The sequence below is a fragment of the Streptopelia decaocto genome (assembly GCF_964273445.1).
Source record: "Streptopelia decaocto genome assembly, chromosome: 3".
In the NCBI taxonomy this organism is placed as follows: domain Eukaryota; kingdom Metazoa; phylum Chordata; class Aves; order Columbiformes; family Columbidae; genus Streptopelia; species Streptopelia decaocto.
The window spans coordinates 32,194,050-32,217,487 of NC_138656.1; the positions used below are offsets into that span (position 1 = coordinate 32,194,050).

The window sequence follows — 23,438 nt, forward strand, 5'->3', positions numbered from 1 at the left end:
GCAGGATGAAGGCAGAAACACAAGTTTGCACACATGCAATTCTTACCTTTTCTCTGTATATGAAACACAGATTTAGAGCCTGAGTGCAATAACTTGGCAGTCAGAAGAGAGTGATGTTTCTCATGTAGAAAATACCACCCAAGCTGCAAAAGCCATTTTTCTTGCTGCTCTTCCATTGCATGTGCATGCTGGCACGTCACACTGACATGAAGTCATAGTATATTCCAGGAACAACTCTAGCTTTTTTTTTTTTTTTTTTAAGAAGGAAAAGTGGCAAGTTTACCAAAATTGGCTTAAACCATGAAGACTGAGACCCTGAAAGATATGCAGATGCTTTAATCACAGGACAACCATCCTCCAAGAGAAATCTTGGGAATCTGCGTTCTTGTGAACACCAACAGAGTCAAAACCACAGTGAGGTCATTTGATGACTATGGAAGAGGCTTCTGCAGGCTCTTATCCAGTTTGGCTGATCTGTATTAATAACCTGGGACTTCTGACATTCATAATGCAATCCAGTCATTTCTGATAAAAACAAGGGAGGATTATGTACAGTTCACTGTATATGACAGCATCAACCAAGACTTTGAAGCAATGCTGTGGGTCTTGGATGGCTTCTCTATGCTTTTAAGCCACTGGCTGCTTCGGTTGGAACACAAACAGTGCTTTTCTGTGATGCGTCTTCCTTGACAGACATCAATGATATTCTAGAGCATTCTAGGCCATCTAATGAAACAAAAGACTGGAAACATGAACAGCTACTCTGCCTGCTACCAATCCAAGATTTTCGATGACCCAAAAAACCACAGAACCTATCTTCTCCAGTTTCACAAAGCTGTGCCACAGGATCCATATCCTGTCCCTCCAAATTCTAACCCACCAACTGAACAACAGGAGCCTCAGGCATTGCAGCAGCATTCAGCAGGCACCACTAGAATTCCAGGCAGAGAATTAAAAGCTGGTTTGCTTTTTAGTGACAAGAAATTATTGCATCTAACAAATGCTCTGCAGCAGGAAGAGACAATGATGTTTTCTATCAACTCTGAACAGGGAATAAACTCCCAGTAAAAAAAACAAATGTTATGGAACCTTTCCACTAAAAAACACTGATATGTTTTAAGCCCTGTGCTAGCAACTCTAACATTAGACTGGCACACCCTGAGGAAGCTGGGAAGGAAAGGTCTCTGAAGCTACAGCTCCTCGTTTTCAAACCGGCTAAAGGATGACAGTTATTCATCAATCAACACTGTTTCCAGCCACACAGTTTTAGTGACTTAGTTTTCTGGTGAGTTTTCTGGGCTTAGACTGAAAGCAGAAAAAAAAAAAATAAAAATAATACTATGTGTTGCTTCAAACACTGAGAAACAAAACGCACCAAAAAATACCTACGTGAATTTTGCAGGTCTGCTGTTGCAAACTCCTGCTTCATTATCAGGGTTAAAGTGCCACCAAAATGTTCAGATAAAAGTGTAAACTGGTGACAGATATTCTTTCCTAAATACAGATAGCTACATGTACAGAGAGAAAAATAACACATTATCAAGGGATTGAGAGTAACTCCAAATACAAGTATAGTTTTATCACATTTTTCCAACTTGCTGCATTGATCTCAGTCACACAAGCAGCACTTTCATTTGCTTTGTCCTCTAAACTCCTTTTTATTCTGAAGCCTATGGACTGCAAGGAATCCAGACCATTTTCAAGCTCAGATGCCACAGCAAAAGGGAAATGATCCCTGGGTCATGCTATTTTTAATGCCTCTCTCCCTGCCATGTCATCACTTCCATGTCGCTTCTACAGAGGATGGCAGCTTTGGAACAGCTTCAGTGGAGAAAATATGAAAGACATTAAAAAAAAACAAACAAAAAAAACACACCAAGGCAGAGGGGGTGTGGTACGGGGAGGGGGAAATGCAGCTTCTAACCATCCAGGAGTTTGGTAAAGGCTTAAGGAAGTTTTTGTCTTTCGAAGGATTTCTTAGCACTGGGAGATGAAAAGAGAAGAAAAAAAAATTGCACAGGAATACAGGTATCCAGAAGAATAGAAGAACATGTCTAGAGACCCATTTGTAATCCTTAAAGTTTACCAGAATCAGACACTAAATACAAATGAAAGGCCTATTCATCCTGATGCAAGAAAGAAGGGGTTTTATGTTTTGTTTATTATTTGTTTTGGTTTTGGTTTTTTGTTTGTTTTTTTACAGTGAGAACAGTCGATCACTGGAACAACCTCCCCAGGGATGTGGTAGAGTCACAACCACTGGAGGTTTTCAGGATGTAATTGGACAGGGTGCTAGATAACCTCATCTGGCGTCCCTTTCCCATAAAAGGTTGGATCACATGATTTTTCAAGGTCCCTTCCAACCTGGGCTGAAGATCTGGTTAAATTGATAGTGGTTTAACCTCCATCTGAGTGCATCCTGAATTCTACTTCCTATTTGGACCACCTATTTGGACCAAGAGTGCCAAAAATAAATGCAGGAGGGATTTTGTTTTGTTTAGTTTGGGGTTTTTTTTTGGTTGGTTGTTTTTTTTTGTTTGTTTTTCCTTTTTTTTTTTTTTTTTTTTTTTAATAATTGTTGGTATTTCAATATGACATTTTTCCAGTAGTAAATTCAAAGTTACTTCATAGTGACCATAGGACTGGTGGGGCATTTATATCTGTTCTTATGTCCATGCTCATTCAGCTTTATCACTATTGGTTTTGGAGTCTCTACTTGCAGGACAACAGTGCCTGTATTACTGTAATTTTTAATCGTACAGCTGAAGCCAAACAAGCAGACTGGTTATTTAATCTTTTGCTTTCCAATTGCCAGTCTTTAGATCACTGAAGTTTCTGCAAAACACCCCTTTGTTCTGCTGACCTCTAGTGACTTACATCTAACCCTCCTCCATACATTTCCTGCTATGTCAACAAAGAAGCTGGGACAGCTGGAGTCATTAGATGAAGGGATCAGTGTTGGTGAATGCTAACTAGGCTAATGCAAAGGAGTTATGCCACTATTGACCATAGCCCATCACGTCTGTGAAGCCTCAAGGTACAAAGAGGTGCACAGATGCAAGTACACAGAGGAACTGAGGTACAGGAAGAAGAAGAGACTCTTCATGCAGAGTAAACACAAGGAAATATGAAGATACAAAATATGTCCCCAAAAAAGGACAGAAAGATATTTATAAACACACTTGCTATATGAGAAATTATGGCTATTTCTAGCTTTAATGAGAGCTCTGGCTGTGGCACATGAAGCCACAGCCTTCTATTTTAACTTTAACTTGAGTTCCTTGGCTAAAACAGCATGGAGGGATCACAGCAGAGCTTTTAGTAGAGGCCATCTAAGCCTGCTTAGAAGTCAGGTTACTTACACAGGTGGCTAACGTTCTCAAGTTCAAGACACCACAGATTTACTGCAACTGATTTCTAAGCTCCTCAGACTAAAGTTAGCTCAGGTCTCTCTATGTGCATCGTGCATTTCCCACCCTAAACAGCAGTGCAAATACACTACACTGGTAAGTTGCTGTTGCTTTCCGTAACTTCATTTCACCACGAGCTAACATGCATACCAACAGCTAGAAAAGGAGACTATAAGATATTCAGTACTGAACACATCATGGCACAGAATCAACTTGTGTTGCCTCTGTACAGTGGCAGTAAACACTTCTCTATGAAATGACATATGTGACCAAATTAATTGATTGTTTGTAAAGTACTTCAGGATGAGAAATTAATGGCCAAAAATAAGATTACTGTTTATATTACAGGGATGTTCACTAGAGCACGTGCCTGTTTAATTCATCCAGCTTTGTAAATTCATCCACTCAAGCTCTCAGAAGCTCTTCGTTATTCAAACTCATTCTGGTGGGACATCAAAGCAGCTGTATTTCTCAGCTATTGTATCACAGATTGCCTTAGAATTAAGAGCTCATATTAAGAAAAGACTGTCTCAAAAGGTGACATGTGAAGGGGTATTTTCTTCCAGTGGAAGTACGAACTTCTGGAAAATCTATACTATTCATCTGCATGGAAGGTTGAGAAAGGAGGCCTGAATGCACAAACAGATAAGCATAAGCTGGGGAAAATGTCAAATGGGGAAGGAAAGGAAGAAAGGTGATAATGAAAGACTAACCAGTGCCAAAAATTTGGGGAGGACAAATATTTCAGGAGGGCCCAATCAGAAGTTTAAATGTGGACAAGTTACTCAGTAGTTATTCAAGTTCAGATGAAAGAGAACCCCTAGAAAAGAACAGACAGGTGAAAGTAGAGAATGAGACCAAAGACAAAAGACAAATCATAAGGTAATGACAGGCAAAGTCAGTCAGGACCAGATAAATATGGAACTCAAGAAACAACAGTCTAGGGAGGAAAAAAAATGCATGAGATGAATATAAATTTTAAGGCTATAAATTTCAGACAAGTATAGGTATCTGAAAATGCTGTGGTACTGCTCATAGGTAGAGCTCTCAAAAAGCCTTCTCCCACTACTTGGCAGAGAATCTGATGCCTGTAAAACTTCAGCAGAGGGTAGATCAAGACAAAAATGCCATAGGGGCAAGATGATGTCTGTGACATGATAAGGAAAAATCTAGTTCAAGATTCTTGAAAGCAACAGAGGAGGTGAGGACACTTAAAATGAAACATAAGTCCACAGAAATAGAAATATATGAAGCCAATGGAGAAGGGAAAAGTCTGCCCAGGTCAACTTCTACATGCTTCATGCACCAATTCCATCAACCTGACAGATCAAAAGTAAACAAGTGAGGGAGCAAAAGTAACACTGAGACACCAGGATTTATGGAGGCTTTTCTGTTTGGTTTTTATGTTTGTTTGGTTTTGTTTGGGTTTTTTTTGTTTTGTTTTGTTTTGTTGTTGTTGGTTTTTTTGTAGGTTTTTTTTAACCTCAAAGACTAAGGAGTGCATTTTAAGTACCCTAAAAGTTTTATTTTTGGTTACTCAGCTGCTTAAGTTCTAGCTAAGGTGGAAAGGGAAAGGTAGGAGAAACACATTCCTGTACAGCATGATTTGATGAGGTCAGTAATTGCACACAAACTGTAAGTCAGGGGAGCTTGTGTATCTGTATGTGTATATGCATGTACACAAGGACATCCATCTAAGATAAAAGTGAAGAGTGAAAGTTTTCCATGGAACTATTCAAATCTCCTAACCTATACACACAATCTTATTGTCACATAACATAATGTGAGAGACAGATCTCATCCCTTTTAATTAAGAAGGGAGCTTTCAAACCCATTCACTGTTTCTACTACTGTATTATCTTTCATCCTAGGGTCTCTGCCTAATGCAATGGTTTGAGTCTACCAGTTTAAGCCTACCCATTCTTGCAGGTAAAGAAAGAGAAGACAGAGAAGTTAAGACTGTCAGGTTTTGGAAAATACCCTATGCATCTGTGATACATAGGGCTAGAATGACAGGCTGACAAAAATCCAGCCCCCAAAAAGATGATTACATAGAAATGAGTCTCACTGACTGAGAAATAATAGACTTTCAGAGAAGCCAGAATAAGGGTACTGGCCCCAACTCTGAGTTCTGGATCCCTCCCACAACAGTTAGGTGATTCAAAGCTAGGTAGCAAGTCAGTCTTCAGAATCACACACTGCTCTTCTATACCACACAGAGGATATACCTAATGAACCAGAAATCCAAGTCACCCACCCTCTGCTTTAACTGGTAAACTATATTCCCTCCTACCTTATCCCAAAGCCAAGAATACAGTCCAGCAAGTCAGGATTCCCAAGTCCCTCTGCTATTCTCTTGAAGAATTACTAGAGTGCAGTAATACATAGTTTCTTCTGCAAGTTGCATTGGAAAGGTAAGACTGGAGTACCATCTGTTACTCATAATGATCTCTGTCTGCATAAGAGAATGTGTTCATAATTAAATTATAATTATGTTTGTATCTAAAACAAGAGGGAGGGAAGAAGAGCTGCTTTTGGGCTGTTCAAAGGCACTAGGATAAGACAAATCTCTCCCCCTGCCAGCTTGGGCCCAGAGATGCCACCAAGAGATATTTACCCCTTTGTAAGAAAGGGTGAAGTACCATCAATTTTCACTTCTCTGGTTAGTCAACACACCTGGAACTGGACTATGTTCAGACAGGTTGGGCAGGGTATAGTTCATGTTGATAAAGACCCAGTAAATAATTCCCAGAAAGCGGCACTGCAGCCTGCCTCAGGAAAGCTGAACTTCATTTAAAACCACTTAAAAAGGAAACTCTCTACAAATTAAGACTTGGTAATGAGTAGAAAAAGATCAGAGGCAGAACTGCATGCTGATTATAAAAGAACTTAATTAAGGAAATTGTACCCATCTGCACAATGTTGAAATTGCAACATGTTCATTTCCAGGATTGCCAGTATTTCTACATCACAAGAGAGGGAAAAAAAAAAAAAAAAAAAAATCACAATAATGCCCAGGCTAAAGCCACTTTTCTAACCTAACAGTGCTGTTTATGTATATTCTTCATCTCTGTCTTATGTATTAAGCACACACAGCAAGCTCAATGTTCCTTGTAGAAATATTTTCAAGCAACGGCAAGGTCTGAATGTCAGACATACATAACTGATCAATAAGATAATCATCTTGAAACAGCTCCACTTCAACCTTGCATAACAAATAGTCAGAGCAAAGCTCTAAAGCATATCAGCAGAAACAGATTTTCACCAGCTTTGTTTGACTGCCAACTCCTTCCTTAGCCACTATGAATAGATCCAGTCCGTTTCTCATCTAACTGTGAAATTCAGTTGTGTTTCAGAGGAGTAAGATTCATATAGCACACATTAAATAAAGTCCTGCATAAGATCCACCAAGAGATTTTTCCTACCTCCGCACCCGGTAACAGCTGTGGCCATTCTGACTCCAGACTTGGCATTGACCACTGTCGATAAGTCAAGGGCAATCCTGCCTTTTACATTACAAACATTAAATGACTTTGGTGTTGTTACCAGGAAGCACGTCAGAAGTGACGAAGCAGTCAGCTGTGTACAAAGCTCCCATGAATATAGCTCAAACGCACAATGAGGAAAGATAAGAAGCAAAGATCTTTTAGCAAAATGTGCTTATTCAGACCGGAAATAGATCCCAAAAAATAGAAGGTCGAAAATCACCTGGAAACTAAATTTCAGGTTGCTAATATCAGAAAACCCCTGCTCCCCTCCCCCCCCCAAAAAAAGCAGACCACACCACAACTCAGTCTAAAAATATAATTGTAGCCAAAAGCATCTTTAACAACAAAACTTTCATAATACTCTTTTGACTATTTAACTAGCCTTTTGATTTAAAACACTACATCTTGATTTTGTGAAAGGAGATGTTGTTCTTTTAAAACAAACCATCGGGTTCTTATTCATTATATGTAGACCTCTTTGATTTAAAAAGTATGTGTTTTCTGCTCAAACCAGCCTACCCTTCTTCCTCATTTAATTGCTTAAACCACCTATTGCATTACTTCTGAAAAGAGACTCCCTTTTCCCCAGCATTAATGCTGCCATACACCCCGGAGCTCTCAGGTATGTCTTCTGGGAAATGTTGCCCCATTGGAAAAGGATAATTTTGGTCATTTGCCTCAGCCTTCTGAATTAATGGCAACTGTGGGCTACAGACAAACAACTGAGCTGCATTTGCAAGGGAGCCTTACAGTACCATGCACAGAATGCTCAGTTTATCACAAATGTATATACATTAAGAAATTCAAGAAAACACACAAGGAATGCTTAGCATCAGGCCCTCAAAGTTGGAACCTATTAAATGTATTCAATATCACATTTGCCAGAGGAGGGGGGCGGAAGGTAATAGCAAAGAATTTTGTCATTCCTGCAAGCTGAATCCAGCCATTTATTTCCTTCTATGGATACTATATTGCTTTTTAAAAGAACATTTATTTCTGGTTCAGCCTGTCCTGTATGAACCTTTTCCTCAGTATGAGTATAATACAATTAACATCACTTTTCCTTCATCTTGGGAGACCATCACAAAAGGCAATCAGAGCACAAGGATATACTCCAAGTTCAAAAATGTAAAGGTTTTTCAACCAGCCTATTTTGTAAGGGCCATAAGTAGGGCAAATCATTACCATTCATATTTTATAAACAAACAAAGAACCAATAAGTAACTACAGAGCTCATCAGAAAACAGAAGAGTATGCTGGGCTCTGAAAATCTACTAAGTGCAGGGCAATTTACCTATAAGCTTAGATTATTCCTGCTTGGAGATCATCAGGATGGAAGAGAACAGAAAAAGCCTGGTTCTGGTCCTTTCCATACAGTCAAACAAAGGCAATTTAAAATTTATTTACTCGTGGTCATGAAAGCATCAGCACCTCATGCAATTAATGATTAAGACTGTTTAAATTGATTTGTTGGAGGAGAGAAACAACAGTTACTTTGAATTACTGATCAGCAAATAAGCACCAAATATTCTTTTGCACCAGTCCCCCACAACTTCATTTCAGGAGGATTCCAGAGCTATCTGACTTGGGAAACTCCCAGCAGAGAGGGAATACAAGCAGTGCTCAATGCAGCAAGCTGCCATATCTGTGTGTGCATACCTCTTAACCACAGAAGCAGTAGAGACAATAAAACAGGTTATAGAGGAAAAACTGCTTGGGTAGAGCTATCCCTAGCTACAAGTCCAGCTGAATTCTAAAAATATATTGAAACAACCTCTTCCTAGAATGTAGCTGCTCTACTTAGAACAGGGTGAGAAATGTTTGGGGTTTTTTTCCTGTCTTTGCATCACAGGGAGGGGGTATGTGTGCGGGGGGGTGGGAATTTAAGAAAGAAAAGTGTTAAAAGTGTTTTAATTTCTTTGTTAATAAAAAAATAGCTCAGCATCCACAGAAAAATACAGACAGTGACTTCAGAAGAGCTCTAAACCACAGTATTCACCTGATGGATCCAAACAGAAGGCTGACTATTCTCACACCATCTGCTCCTCCTACTTACTACCTACCACCTGCTTTAATCCAGGAACCAGGTCTTTTGCTTTGGCTCTCCCTCCTCTCCACCCTTTGTCCTCCTGTCCCCAAATTCTAACTTAAACTTCACACAGTTTGACTGAGTCCGGTACTTCAGTGCAAAAAGTCCTGGGTTTGATGCACTCTGTTAAACAAAGAAACCTGTCTTATAAGCGACACCTAACCTTAATTATATAACTTTAAGATCAGTAGCATGCTGATATGTGTAGTATAACATACAGTAGCATGCTGAATAGACTATATATATTTTTTTTTTCCGCTGAGTTTAACAGCATTTGAGGAATCTTGTAAATGATGCCATTGAGCACTGCCCAGCAAGGGAAGATGCATGGGAACATATCGAGGTCACAGCAAACCTTACTCAGCTCTCTCTCCCCTCTATGCCTGCCCTCAACTGCAGCTTAGCGTGGGATCCTGACAGCAGGAGGTTCCCACTATAGGCCTTTGGCTTCATCTTTCTGTCAGCCCCCGGACTCGGCTCTTCTCAGGGACTCTCCACATGCTCTAAAGAAGAAAGATCCCAGGCATTTGTCTGGGGCTCTGGGAGCCACTTGCATCATTCCTTCTGAGGAAAGAGCTGGAAAGTTGCCCTCAAAAACTCATTTGCAAGCTGCACTCCCTTCAACAGTTTTATCAGCTGGCTCATTTCAAGCAGGTTTTTACAGAGTGATGGGAGAATTGGACTGGATGAAACCACAGGATCAATACCTTTGCTTATCCTGGGCACCAGATGCTCACACCCACATCATTCTTCAAAGTCCGCAGTGAAAGCTTTTTACAGATACAAAAACATGAAGACCACCTTCTCCTCCCCATCTCACCTTCCTGGCCCCAGAGTTACAAAAAAGTTATACATATTCTCTGACTCTCTAGTAAAATGCAAACACCCACCTTCTCCTGCTTCTGTCTGAGAACTGACTGGAAAGACTAAAGAGTTCTCAAAACTGAAGAATTTATCAAAACAAAGCACAATGTCACTGGTAATGAAGAACTTTGCAAAGAGAAGCACAGTTTTAATTACCTTCACTTCTTGGGTGAAAAACAGGAGATAAAGTCAAGAATCCTGTCAGATTCTTAGAGGAGGACTATAAGAAAAGGGAAGAACTATTAAAGACCAGTGTTGGCACAAAACCAAATGGGTATGAACTGGCTATGAACAAATTTATGTTTGGAAATTAGAAGCAGATTCCTAAACAGAGGAGTGAGATTCTTAAATGGCTTCCCAATGGGAAACAACAGGAGCAAAAGCTGTTTAATTTTAAGACAAAGATTGATAAATTTACAAAGGGAAGCCTGCAACTTGATTTCCTCCAATTGCAGAAATGCTGTACTCCATGACTCAGGAGGTCTCTTTTCAGCCTTGCACATCTCATCCTCTGCTGAGTCAAGACATGGTAAATAAATAAATAAAATCCAGAGACAAGGTGCAGCAGAACTAGAATATTAGCAGGGCAGCTAGCATAAGCATGAGTCTGATTTCTTTATTATGCAAATTTATCTTGGTGGTGGTGGTTTTGTTTGTTTGTTGTAGTTTTTTGCTGGTGGTGGTGGGTTTTTGTTTGTTTGGTTTTTTTTGAATGAAATTTATCCACTTGTAGGGATTTCGGTATTTTCAGGTAAAAATTTGAATCATAAGAAAAGGCTGAATCAGTGATAAAATTCTATATATTTATGAACAACTGCAAAGAACAGTATGGAAGTGAAGCCTCCCACCTATCACGTAACTATTAGACTAGACTGTAAGAAGTTATCTTCACAGACCTGAATCCAAGGGTTAAAGCTGTCAGAAGGAACCATAGATAAGAGTAGATAAGTGAGGAAAAAAAAGAAAAACAGCAGCAAAGCATTCAGGAAGAACAAGTTAAAGAAGATTTATAGCTGTGAAATGTGTGGATGGGTGTAGAAGCATTCACCTGTATATTTCAGACTTGACTGAAATTTTGCTGGAAAGAAGTCTCCAAAACCATTAAAAAGAGTCACCAGGGAGAAATCTTTTCACATTCTATTTTTATAGTGAAAAACCCTGTATAATACCACCCTATTCTACACATAGAAGAAAAAGCAAAACATATGACATTGAAAAAGCATGAAAAAAATATAGTACTGTAACTTAAGAAATCATCTGTGAACTCTCCCATAGCACATCAAACATGAGGTATTCATTCATTCCCACAAATAGAGTCAGTGTTGATCTATAAGCTGCAGCTCTGTATTACACATTGCAGTTTTGTGCATTTAAGCCAGAATAACATTCCCAGAGGATTGAAAGAACCTGCTACAGTGAGTTGTGGTTCTATTTTGGATCATATCACAGCATAACAAATCACAGTTTCAGACAATGGGATAAGGGGCTCAATAAACCAAGTAACATGATAACTTCATGTATATCCCTTCCACACATGCAGCCATGTGTAGAATCAAATCCACCTAAGGCCCTTCAAACCGTGCAACTACTAAGCAATGATCACTCTCATACGTACATGTATCCATACACCATTATTCATTTAATACATGCTGTTGTATAACAGTAGCTTTCTAACCCTGTCCACACACACCCAGACTGTTTACAAGATCTGATCTCCGACATTTGAGGAAACAGAAGAGAACATAATTTTTTAATGCAGAACGTTCTTTAGGTGCTGCTGGTTTGTTCCAGTAGTTTTACAGCTGTGCTCCATACAAAGTGGTCCTCAGAAGCAGAGTCACTAGACCTATTTGGTAACCCAATATCTCACTGTGACTTCTGTCCTACAAGAAATTCTGAGTGCTGAGAATTATGCACTGGTACCCTACCAGTCTAGTACATCTTTATAGTCAAAGAAGTTTGTATACTTTTAGAAGGAGGGGAATGTTAGTTGTTTTTTTTTTTTAATCACAAATTAAAGGTTGAATTGGAAAACCAGCCATATTGCAGCTATCCTATACTGGAACTCCAGTCCTGCTGACCTTTGCTCTGGTTCTCAAAAGAATAAGGTTGAAACATGCAAGGGCATCAATTAAAAAAAAAAAAAAAAAAAAAAAGTTTACCTTTATAAAGCATCTCACAACACTCTGTAGATTAGCAAGTCTTTCCAAAATATGGAAAGACTCCTGCTAACCACCAAGTAAAACTGAGAGACCAGACTTCCCAGAGAGTTCAACTATTGCTATATTTTGCTAAAGAATTTTGCACATTAGATGCCTGACTACTAAAGTAATTTGGTTCTCAGACTGAGAAACTGAAAATGTAACTCTGAGCTATTTTGACTGCCTGGGCCTTGGGACATGAAAGAAGTCAAAGTAGGAAACATGAGCATAAGTCTCCAAATCCTGACAGTCACACTTTCTTGTTCTTTCTCTATGGTGCTCCAAGTCAAAGCTCTGCAGTGGTTGCCTTCTTTCCAGCTAGTTAAGGCACCCTGAAAAGATAAATGAAACAGGAAAAACAACTTGGCTGAAGTACATTTTCATTTTTCCACTTTAATTTCATCTACAAGTCAGCCACCTTAAGCATGGCATAGGATGGCTGGCAAAAGCATAACATTATTGACTAAAACCTAATGTCACTAGAACTCGTTATTTGTTCTCAAGTATTTTCTTAAGTGAATAAAAAAAGGTTGTTCAATATAAATAAATCCCTGAAGGGCTTTCAGCTGAAATGCTGTACGGTATTAGACGATGAAAGAACTGTTAGCGAAGTGAATAAGAAACAGGAAGTTGGAACTACCTGGCCAAGTTTCACTCTTTTTCCTGTGTAATATGTAATTAAAAAATAACCAACACAGAGTGAAAAACAGCTTCCAGTACAAATATATACTTTTGTGACAAGTGCTCTATAGACAGAAATCAAAGGGGTTTTGGTTTGTGTGTATGTTGGTGGTGTTTTTTTTTTTTTTCCTCCTAGAGAATATGATTAAAAGACAGTTATTGTTTAAACAATTGTATCTATGTCTTCTTCCATTTTTCCTGAGATTTAAACACAAAGCTTGCAGAAATATTAAAAACAGTATCTCTTTTTTAAAATGCAACACCTTGCCACAAAGTTTAGTTTGTACTAAAGTTATTTCACATCGTTGTAGGTACTATCACAACCTCTGTGCCACTCTCATAAGTAGTCACCCTGTCCCACCTTCCAGCCTGAAAGGAAGTGTCTGCAGTTCACAGACTCAGACTTCTGGATAAGATTAATGCAAAAGCCCACAAGCAACTTTCCAAAAGGCCTCTGAATTGAGCAAAGAATAGAGAGACTACAAACACAGGACTTGTGTAATGCAAGTGGCATACTGAAAAACCGCATCAGGCGATTAAACGATTCAGAGGGCTGGTGATGGAATACACTATGTCCTTCCACTAGGTCACTAGGCTGGATCCATTTTGGAAAATGAACAAAAACCATTTCCACTTGATGGCTGCTCATATGAAATGATCAAGGCTGTCCTGATAAATGAGTGAGTTTACCACAGCTTTATTTCTCACTTGAAACAGAAAGATCACAAGGACTTCTGTTGGCATAACCTCCACAGATCACAGAAGCAGCCATCCCAAATCTGACTAGTCAGCTCCTTGTTGGCAATCCAACAGTGCTGCTGGCCAAAAAAATGAAGTTGAACAGAATGATGCTGAACTTCAGGTTTGAGCCTCTGACCGGACCATAAGGCAAAGCTAGAGAGCAGCACTGGGGAAGCTGTCTCAGCCATGGTCCAAGGCATCACTTGTTCTGTGGCTGAACAAAGGGACGGCAGTTTTCCAGGGCTGCCACTGTAACAGCTTTCACCTAAACTGAATTAATTTTGCCTTTTTAAAACAAAAACAGAAGAAATCCAACTCACCGGTGAAGCTGTTCAAGGCTTTCGAAAGATAATAACCCTTCAGCTTACCGGGATCTACGCTTAATAGATAGATGTGGGTGCCAAGAGGCGGTTCAGCCCCAGCTGCCAGTGCACCTTTCTATTCAAGCAAACCCAGCTTCCTGACTTTTAGAACACACACAAATTTGGCACATTTAATCAAGTTACTGTTCACTTTACTAAGGTATCCAATTGCCAGAAAAATGTTTTGTTTGCCTACCAGAAGATAAAAATGGAGCCATTAGCATGTTTTCTTAAAAAGAAAAAGAAAAAAAAAAAGATAATTTTGATGCAAACACTGAAACTTTTATTTTTGGTTTGTTCCAGCTGCAGTATAAGGAAAAAAAAAAAAAAAATCCCCCATCTGTCCCCTGCATCAAGTCCTGTACCTGAAAGCATATGATAATGCCCAGCCTGCTGTCAAATCACAAGCTGTCAACACAAGAGTGAAGCACTAGTATGGGCATGCACATACACATGCATACACACACGGTGTTTATAAAACCGCCGCTGTAAGGGATTTGGGGTTTATTGTTTTAATTAACTGAAAATGATAACACAAGAGCTTTTCATCTGGTATAAGCTCGGGTTTCATCAGCTGCTGGAAAAGATTCTCTTGGAGAAATGAAATTACAGTGTTTCTCCATGTACTTAATGTGGATTTCAAAATAAATACAGCTATGTGATTAGACAGATGTAGGTAAAGTTACAGGTCTTGATTCATCTAGAAAGAGGCTGCAGAGCTAGACACACAATCTAGCTAACACATCATATCGGCTGAACAACACAATGCCCAGTTAAAACAAACAAAAAAATACCCCACATGAAGCACAAGTGAAAAGAACTGGGAGGGGCAGTTGGGAATGGTGCCCTCAGCCTACCTGCTGCAGCTGGTTATTGTGTTATAAACCACATGGCATAAACGACAGCTCATTATTTGATGGTCCTTCTGCTCATCCACATTTCTCACCCTGTCAGGTTTCTCAAATAGAACAATGCATCAGAGTAGGAAATTAAGAAATATGCAGACAAAGACTTCAGAACCATTTGTGGTTTGTGCTCTATGTTCCACTTTAAAAGTCAGCTGTTACATCCTGAATCAGTTGCACTGCCCAGCCCCGCCCTCCCTCCGCCCTCCCCCCCCCCCCCCCCCCCCAAAAAAAAGGACAATTTGACAAGATGGTAAGCAGCAGCTCTTAGTATAAAACTTATCCTTTCCAACGAAGGCACTAAGAAGTGCAGCCCATACTGAATAACAGCACTGCCCACTGCCACTTTGTCTTCTTTTCTTATATGGAACCTTCACAAACCATGGTCTCTTGAACTTACCCAATTCTAAAAGAGGAAGGGAGGATCTCAGCAGAGCCTTTTTTGGTCCGCATGAATCTACAAATTCCTACCTCTTTTCCCCATTCCATGCTCCGAAATACATCAACTTGATACATACTTTTGCTAAGTGCTCAGAAGATTATTTCACAGGTTTTGGGGTGTAGTAAAGACAACGAAAGGGATTTCACCATTGTTTTGATTTACTGGTTGGCAAGGTCAGTGCAGTATTTAAATGTAATTATTTAATGATATATTAGGTCATTACCATGCTTTTGTAAGTATAATTAAACTGACAGAGTGCCTAAAATTTTTTTAAACACATCTTGTTCATTTTTTCTTACATTTAAGAAATAATACTCTCAATAATGTATTGAGACTAAAGAAAGCTTCAATATTTCCAAAGATTCTGATGAATCTGGTTAAGAAAAAATAATTTGGGAACTACAAATAAGACAAATGAACACACGCCAGTCATCAGCTGCCTCAGACACAAGATGACAGTTGTGCATGTATGAAGATGGAAATAAGTTGATGCCTTGAAAGATGCTCATGCACATGAGCATTGGTAGATCTGACATTGTCTGGAAAAGTTGGGACTAGCTGCATATGGATATCTACTGCACTGAAATTATTCTTTGAGGAACCCATTCCTGCAATAATTCCTTTCCATCTACACCTTCAGAGCTATTGACTGAAAATTAGTTAATTTTGTTCATGCAGTTAGAAACTTTTCTTTTTCATAGCTAGCATAGCCATTATTTGGACTTAGAGAACAAGATATAACATACCAGGACAGACTTAGTGTTTTTAATTGCTCTGGTCTGAGAGCCAAGGGCATTCTGAGCACTCTGCCTGCAGGTGTGAGGCATCGAGAAAGGGGGACATGGACAGGGCAGACCTTGACTGACATCCACATTGATCAATAAGAGTAATCCATCCCATTAGCATCACACTTCATATTTAAGGAGAATAGGGATCTTCCACTCTCTCTCTTACTTCTTCACTCTTTTTGTCAGAGCCAGGGGAATTCTGTTTGGGATATTTAGTTCAGCCTTTTGTTGTTTTGCAGAGGCCTCTGGGCCTTTCTGCCTTTTTTCTGTTTTTTCTCTCTTCGGGATCAGCTGTTCAGGACCAGGTGCTGCTTCCTGGGACTGGCTGCTTAGTGTGGACAAAGTTTGTGAGGAATTGCGTTGAGTAACTTTTATATTCTATTTACATTTTTATACCTATTAACTGGTAGTGTATTAGTATTTTGTTATTTTATTAAACTGCGCTTATCTCAAACCAAGTTTCTCCCCTTTCAATTCTCTCCCCTATTCAGGGGGGTGAGTAAGCAGCTATTGTGGTTGTATTGCTAGCTTGGGTTAAACCACAACAGCTATTAAATCTTATTTACTTTCCTTCACCTTCTCTGCAAGTCAACATTTTTTGATGTTGCACAGGACAACTTGAGAGGTCTTCACTTATGCTGATAAACTTATCCTTTGTGTGATGGAAAATGTGGGATTCCAAATGCTTGCAAAAGTAGAGACAGGCAAATAAATCAGATGTAAAACCACATTTCAGTGTAAAAAATTGACTATGAAATCCTTTATCAAAGGCCAAGGCAGGTTACTGTGTTATCAGCACTGTGAGTTTTTTTATACAAAAGTGAGGATAAGTTTGTATCCTGCTTGTTATATAAAGCAAAAAGAGGCTTTACCTACAACAGAGAATAAAGCCAGATTCATCTCAGCTATGTGAGCACCACAAGCCCTCATAACCTGTGGTAACATTCTGCACTACATGAAGCTAGAAACATTCTTAGAGAAAGGATTTTGTAGTAGGCTTCGTTAAGCAGACTATGATAAGATGCTCAAAGATGAATTAACAGCAACCATCTGAAGCTCTGAAAAACAATGACCAAAACTAATAATGCTAGAAACCAAACTGTCAATAATTTGTTAAGTGTTGCTCTGGTGAGACTCACTCAGCAGAGTTACTGTCAGTGTAAGAAAGAGGTACACAAGCACTCCAATGGCAGGCACAGAATTTATAGCACCACCAACAAAGTATCTACTGGCAGGTAAAAACAGTAGTTTCTAATGAAAAGAGCTACTCAAGGAAGCTCCATTTCTCTAAATTGGCATAAATAAGGTCAAGGATTTCTTCACATTTTAAATATCACACACGTCATATTAAGCTAATGCTTTGGAGACTTGACAGGATTTAACTGTATGACCTCAGTATGAGCCACAGACCGACTGAGAGTGTGGACTCTCAGGCACAAGATAACCCAAAGAAAAACACTCAGGAGCAAAATAAAACACATACTAAAGTACATTTCTGAACAACACAGTAAAAATAGGATCAGGCACAAACTCTCATTTGTGAAACAAATATTTTAATTTGAAATACAGGGCAAGTAGGAGAACAGAAATCACTTCAACTACTACATTAAAAATGTCATGCAGACAAATGAAATACATTGGGAAATGTAACTGACAAGAGCTTAGCTGAACCTCAGTGACTGTGGAGGGCATACACTTCCAGTGAATAAATTAGCCTCCTAGCAAGACAAGCATCTGCTAGGGTCAAATGTGTCTCAGGATGTCTGATAGTTCTAGCATTCTCAAGATCTTGCTCCACTGTCCAGTGGTCCAGCCTGTCCTGCACAACAGCAGGGGCACAGCTGAGTAATCCCACCAGGTAAGTCTGCTTGAAGGAAAGTGAAAATGATTCTTCAAAAAGTTACCAAAGCATCAGTCAGACATTCGACTAGTACCTGCCAGTTCAGAGATAAACTAAAGAGGGAAATCTTTCCTGGGACCCAATAAATCATTTCAAAGGGCCTTTCATACCTGGATGTCTACTGAATCATAAGGAGTATAAAAGAAACATGTTTTGGTTTTGTGGTTTTTGTTGTTATTTTCCTGAAAAACTACTAATATCCCAAGGATGCACTGTCTCACAACAACTGTTGTCTCTTGCAGGTAGGAAAGTTGGCTTCTGCTCACGTTCTCCACTCATTCAGCAGATGTAGTAGCAGTCTAAAGTCTTCAATCAGGTATAATAACCAAGAGTCTGAATTACTGCATTCTATATGGTCATTCAGTTCTTTTAATTTGCTTTGCCCAGCATATCTCACATTAAGGACTCAAAACCTGCAGATCTTTCCACTCCACTGCAAACAAATTGTAAGTAACAGGAATAAAGCCAGACAGAAACATCATCTTGTTTTAGGCACAACCAAAGCCCAGGTCACAACAGAAACATCAAATTCTAATAGATGTTGTATCAGATGGAAACTTGACAGGTCTGATCCTTCTCTACTCACAATAGAACTGCACTACTTAGAACAATACCTTCATTCCTTTTGAAGCCTTTGATTCAAGGAAACCCAATTCCTATTCCACAAAGTAGCAGAGTATTATTTTACACATCAGGGTACACATAAGCAAGTATACACAGAGTATACACACAGAAAGGTTAGGACAGTCTATTACTGTATTTGCTAACTCTTCATTACACATCAATAGAATATGGCACAACTATCAGCCTCCTGTGCCAGTAGTGGTATTGAGATTTCTATGAAGAAAGCTGTACATCTGACTGAACGCATCCCTCTTTCCAAACTACTTGAAAATATGTGGTTCACTCATTAGGGTTTACAGATCTTATTATTCAGCTTATAGGTCTCCAAACTCTGCAACATCTGTGCTGGATACCAACGATACATTCCCATATCAGATGTTTAACTCCAGCCTGCAACTTGATCAACACTGAGTCAGAGTTCTTCCTCATCTCACACACCATTACTGAAGCAACGTTTCTGTCAGGAGATTCCATAATTTCCCCCTCCTTCTTTGTCCAGGCTGATTCCAGAACACATGCCAGAAAAGATAACAGGATCATGACCAGGGTCTAATTTCTAGAGCTGAACAACAGAATTTATATTTTTCTTTATAATTCAGGTAATCACTTTAAATACAAACAAACCACCTCCGCAACCTAAGGGAAGAGAAATGAAGAACGTTGACTTCTCTAAGTGGATGCTATATACTGTAGCTTTCTGCGTGTGTGAGTAGTTTCTGGTTTAATTGTTTAAAACATCTTATCTCTACTCGATTTTTCACTTTGACTTTTCCCAACTCCCCGTTTCAGGGAGGATTATGCCAGATGCGGCAACAGCGCCCTCTCTCTGATGCAGAGAAAATGGCATTTAATGCCTATGCTTTTCCAGAGCTGCCAGTCTATTTAATTAAATTTAAACAAACATATACAACATCCGCTCGGCAATACTTCGGCATCCAGATTTCCACTTATAACGCAGTTTTTAAAAGATTCTTATTGCTCCTGCACACATCCCAGCGACTTTTAAAACTGTTTAAAGCGAAATTTGTTTTTACTCTGGAAAAGTAAATGACAAGTCACTTCAAGCTTCTTGAAAGTCTGTTTTTCAAGTCTCCCTCTTTAATCATCTCCGCAAGAAAAGCCAATTACAACTCTTACCAGCTTTCTTTCCCCCCACATACAAAAGCACTTGCTGGTTTCCCATTCCCCACTCCTGCAGCAAAGCGTCACTGTGGAAAGAAGATTTTAAAATAGGAGCACGAACAGTGACAAATCCTCAAAGTTTTTTTTACACTTTTATTTTGCCTCCATGTTTTCCCAGTTGCTCTGCCCAGAAGACAATAAAAAAAAAAAAAAAAAAAACAAAACACCAAAAAAAAAACACAACACCAAAAAAAGCGCGGCCTGCAAAAAACATTACAAATTAAAAGACTGGAAAACTGCAGCCCACGAAGGAGGATGTGACTTTAGTTTGACTTACCGATTTTATCCAGCTGTATATTTTCCTACTTGCTTTTTACAGCGGCTGAGCTCAGTGCTCAGGAACGTCCAGCCCGTGTCAGGGAGCCAGGCAGGGCGCTGGTCCCCACGCTGGATGCTGCCGAGCGAGGGGAGCGGGGGTGCCGGCGGCTGCTGCTGCTTCGTGAGCTCGCTCGGACCCAGCAGCTCAGGAACTGCTTCCCATTCCCAGCCCTGCTCCAGCGCTGCGGGCTTCGAGAGGCTGGGCCGGCCCCTGCTACTGTGCTGCACTTTCTTAAAGGCACAAGCTCCGGCCTGGCAGGAGCCCACGCCAGCCGGGAGCTACCGGGGCTGCCCGGGGCGGTGTCTGGAGCCGGGGCGGCGGGAGGGGTGGGCTCGTCGCTTCCAACCCGGGCGATAACCATCGCAATGCGAGACAGTTCCCTACGTGCCTTGGAAACAAGAACAACTCTCTTCTACGCAGCTTTTCATTCAAGGGTTTCAGGTGTTGCCGTTCTTTATTTTTGCTGCACTCGCGCCCTCTGCAACACAGGTGGGAATAATTACACGGCGAAGGGGACGGGTCTGACCATTTCCCGGGACCGCGGGGGCAGGTTCCCATCTGGGGCAGGGACCCCAGTGGGGTGCAGCAAGTCCGCCTCCACCCCATGCGCTGCAGCCACGGCGGTACGCTGTCCCCAGCCCACGGTTTGCAGTGGCACTAGGATTAGGAGTATTCCCTTGCACCTCGGATCATTTTGACCTTCGGAGATTTTATTCCCTATAATGGAGAGGGTATGACGTAACTAAGTAAAAAGCCCTCATTTCCCAGTTTTTCCTCCTCACCCATTCTCGAGATAGTTTTAATCCTAGGTAAACCACTGCTTCTAGCATATTTTCCATTTTCTGACCACTTTCAAACATATCTGATATTAATAGTTAGATTGATATGGGGGAGCTGCCTGCTTCATGTGTGTTGCTGTCTGCAGTGAAAGAAACTGCATTCTCTGTTACACAGTAATACTGAAATTTGGAGACAGTGATACCATCTGCAAAATCTCTCTCTCGCCTTTTTTTTTTTTAACTCATGAAAATATACAGTTTGCTCTCTGTATGTGTAAGTCATTTGTTTTCATTAGAATAACTGAACTCCCATGATGACACCACCAATCAACACATATCACAGAGCAAAGTCATATATACAAGCATGTATATATTTAATGGCACAACCAGGGAAAGCAAGTTACAGAGGAAAAATATCACTTTCAAACCAGCAGGCCAAAACAAACAAGATGAGACCAAGTCACCACTGTCCTGTCCTCTCTGCCTTAACATACACCAATGTACCGCAAGCACAGATTGGGTACAAACTGTGAGCAAGCCGATGTGATATCTTTCTGTTTCTTTGCTCCTATTGTAAAAGAACATGGGTAGAACCCAAAAGGTGAATCTGGCCCTTTTGATGCTAAAGGTCCTTCACAAACAGGCTCAGTAGGTATCTGCTAAGTATTGGCATGTATACCTTATACCCTCTGAGCAAAGTAGCCATTTAGCCACACTACTAAATTATAATCTTCAGCATTATTAGCTTTGTATTAAACCACAGGGAGACATCGGCGTTCCTCTAGCATGAGCTGTACTATGCTACTGCCTTTCTCAGCGCAAAACCTGGGAAAGTTTAATATGATGTACATGTGCAAACTACACGTGATGCATAGTAGAAAAGACTTTATAATTCCATGAGTCCTCCCCTCTGTTCACACACTCTATTGGTCCGTTAATTCTCATTTTCCACTCATGTCTCTGCCTGCTACTTCTTTTCATTGGATCCTCCAAGTCCCTGCCCATTTATTCCCTGTTTCCTCCTTCTGCATCCTAGGTACTTCTGGTACTGATCTCCACCTTGCAAGCTCCATCTAACTGTCTTGGTCTCCCTTTCTCCCCTCTATCCTCTCAGCTTCTTATTGCAAGAGGAAAGAAGACCTGAAAGGAGAGGTGGGAATGATTAACTGATTCATACTCTGGCTTTCCCACTGCCTTCTCCTTCCTCCAGCCAAGGTTCTGGAGCCCAAGACTTGTATTCAGCTCTAGAATTAACCTGCAGTAGCAGGCCAAGGGACAAGGGTTAGGTAGGTTCACATTACCAGCACCTCACCCCTCTCACCTTAGCACACTGTACCATTTATCATGATACAGTATAACCAAAATAAATGGCCCTTGTCGTGTTCATTAGTTAAAAGTTAACAAAATGCTTATCTTTAAGACAAAGTTGGTCATCCATTTGATGCCTCAGCTAAGGTTATGCTGATATGTATAAAGCAGGCAGAGTCTGCCTACAAGACAACAGGGTAAGGTGTTGCAGTGGATGGGGATTTGAATGGCAAAGGCATCAATAATGGAGAGAAACTGAGGCTTGGGGGCAGCTAAAGCAATGCTCCAGTGCTTGGCACACACCTAACAAGAACATGCAAAACACCAGAAAGTGCCCAGCAGGCAACAGGCTTGTGCCACTGCACCAAAATGATCTAACCACGATAAATGTTAAGATAAAAAAGAATATCTGCTGCTCCTTACGTATGTCGCTCCTTACACTCCTCATAATCCCATGTGAAAGCTGCCCCAACCCCTCACCGCAGCATCTGGATGTTCCATTGACAGAGCATTGTCTAATGGTTACAGCACAACTCCTGGTTTCTATTACTGGCTGTAGGAGAAATGTGTGGTATATTAAATACAATAAAGAATGTAGAATTCAAATTCTGCTGCATGCTTTCATATTTAGTCAGTAGTAAATGAAACTAGATAAATCACCGATTTTTTTCTGTGACTCTCTTTCACCACCATCAAAAAAAAAAGTACATCAAACTCTGTTATATAATTCAATACTTGTATTAGTAACAGCCTGGGATAAAAGGTGACAAAGAAGCCAGCTTTTTATTATTAAATGTTGAACTACAGATACCTCAGTGAAAACTGAAGAGTGTTGCAGTTTGCAAAAATGTTTGACTCTGCAGAACAATCCCCTTGCACAATAAGTGACATTTAATAGGAGCTATTTTGGTATCTAAGCTTATAGGGGACAGCAAAACCAGAAGTAATGCCTAAGTTACCACAAAAGAAAAAAGGTATGTTTCTCTTTCTGAACAGTGTATCACATAACATTTATATCCCAAGACAGCACTAAAATACTTACGAAGGCAGCTTCTTCTGAATACAGGAATAAGGTCATTAAATAAATCACCTGCCTATTTCTATAAGCATTTTTAGGCTCTGATGACCAAGATCAAAACCACAAAGCTCTAGTGTCATCTATAGATAAGGGCTTGTAACAGTAATGAGTGAAAACACAAGGGAAAAGGGACACACAAAAAGAAACAGATTATTTGTTTCTCGAAAACAGATTCCTTATAGAATGCAGAAGCAAAAGCTTCCATTAGATGTTGCTCCACCTCTGGAGATACCAACTGTTTGTTAGATCCTTTGTCAAAACAAAAGGACACGAGTAT

At 40.1% G+C, this 23,438-nt stretch overlaps 1 protein-coding gene across 2 annotated transcripts in view; it reads right to left on the reverse strand.

Moving 5' to 3' along the window:
• Positions 1-23,438, reverse strand: part of DAAM2 (dishevelled associated activator of morphogenesis 2) — a 202,508-nt gene that overhangs the window by 153,885 nt on the left and 25,185 nt on the right. The window contains exon 1 of one of the 2 annotated variants that reach the window (XM_082047970.1): positions 19,955-20,111. The exons of the other annotated variant lie outside the window; for it this stretch is intronic. The gene's annotated coding sequence lies outside the window, so the exon portion shown is untranslated. Of the gene's footprint in view, positions 1-19,954; positions 20,112-23,438 lie in introns of those variants that run through there. 2 annotated transcript variants of the gene reach the window in all.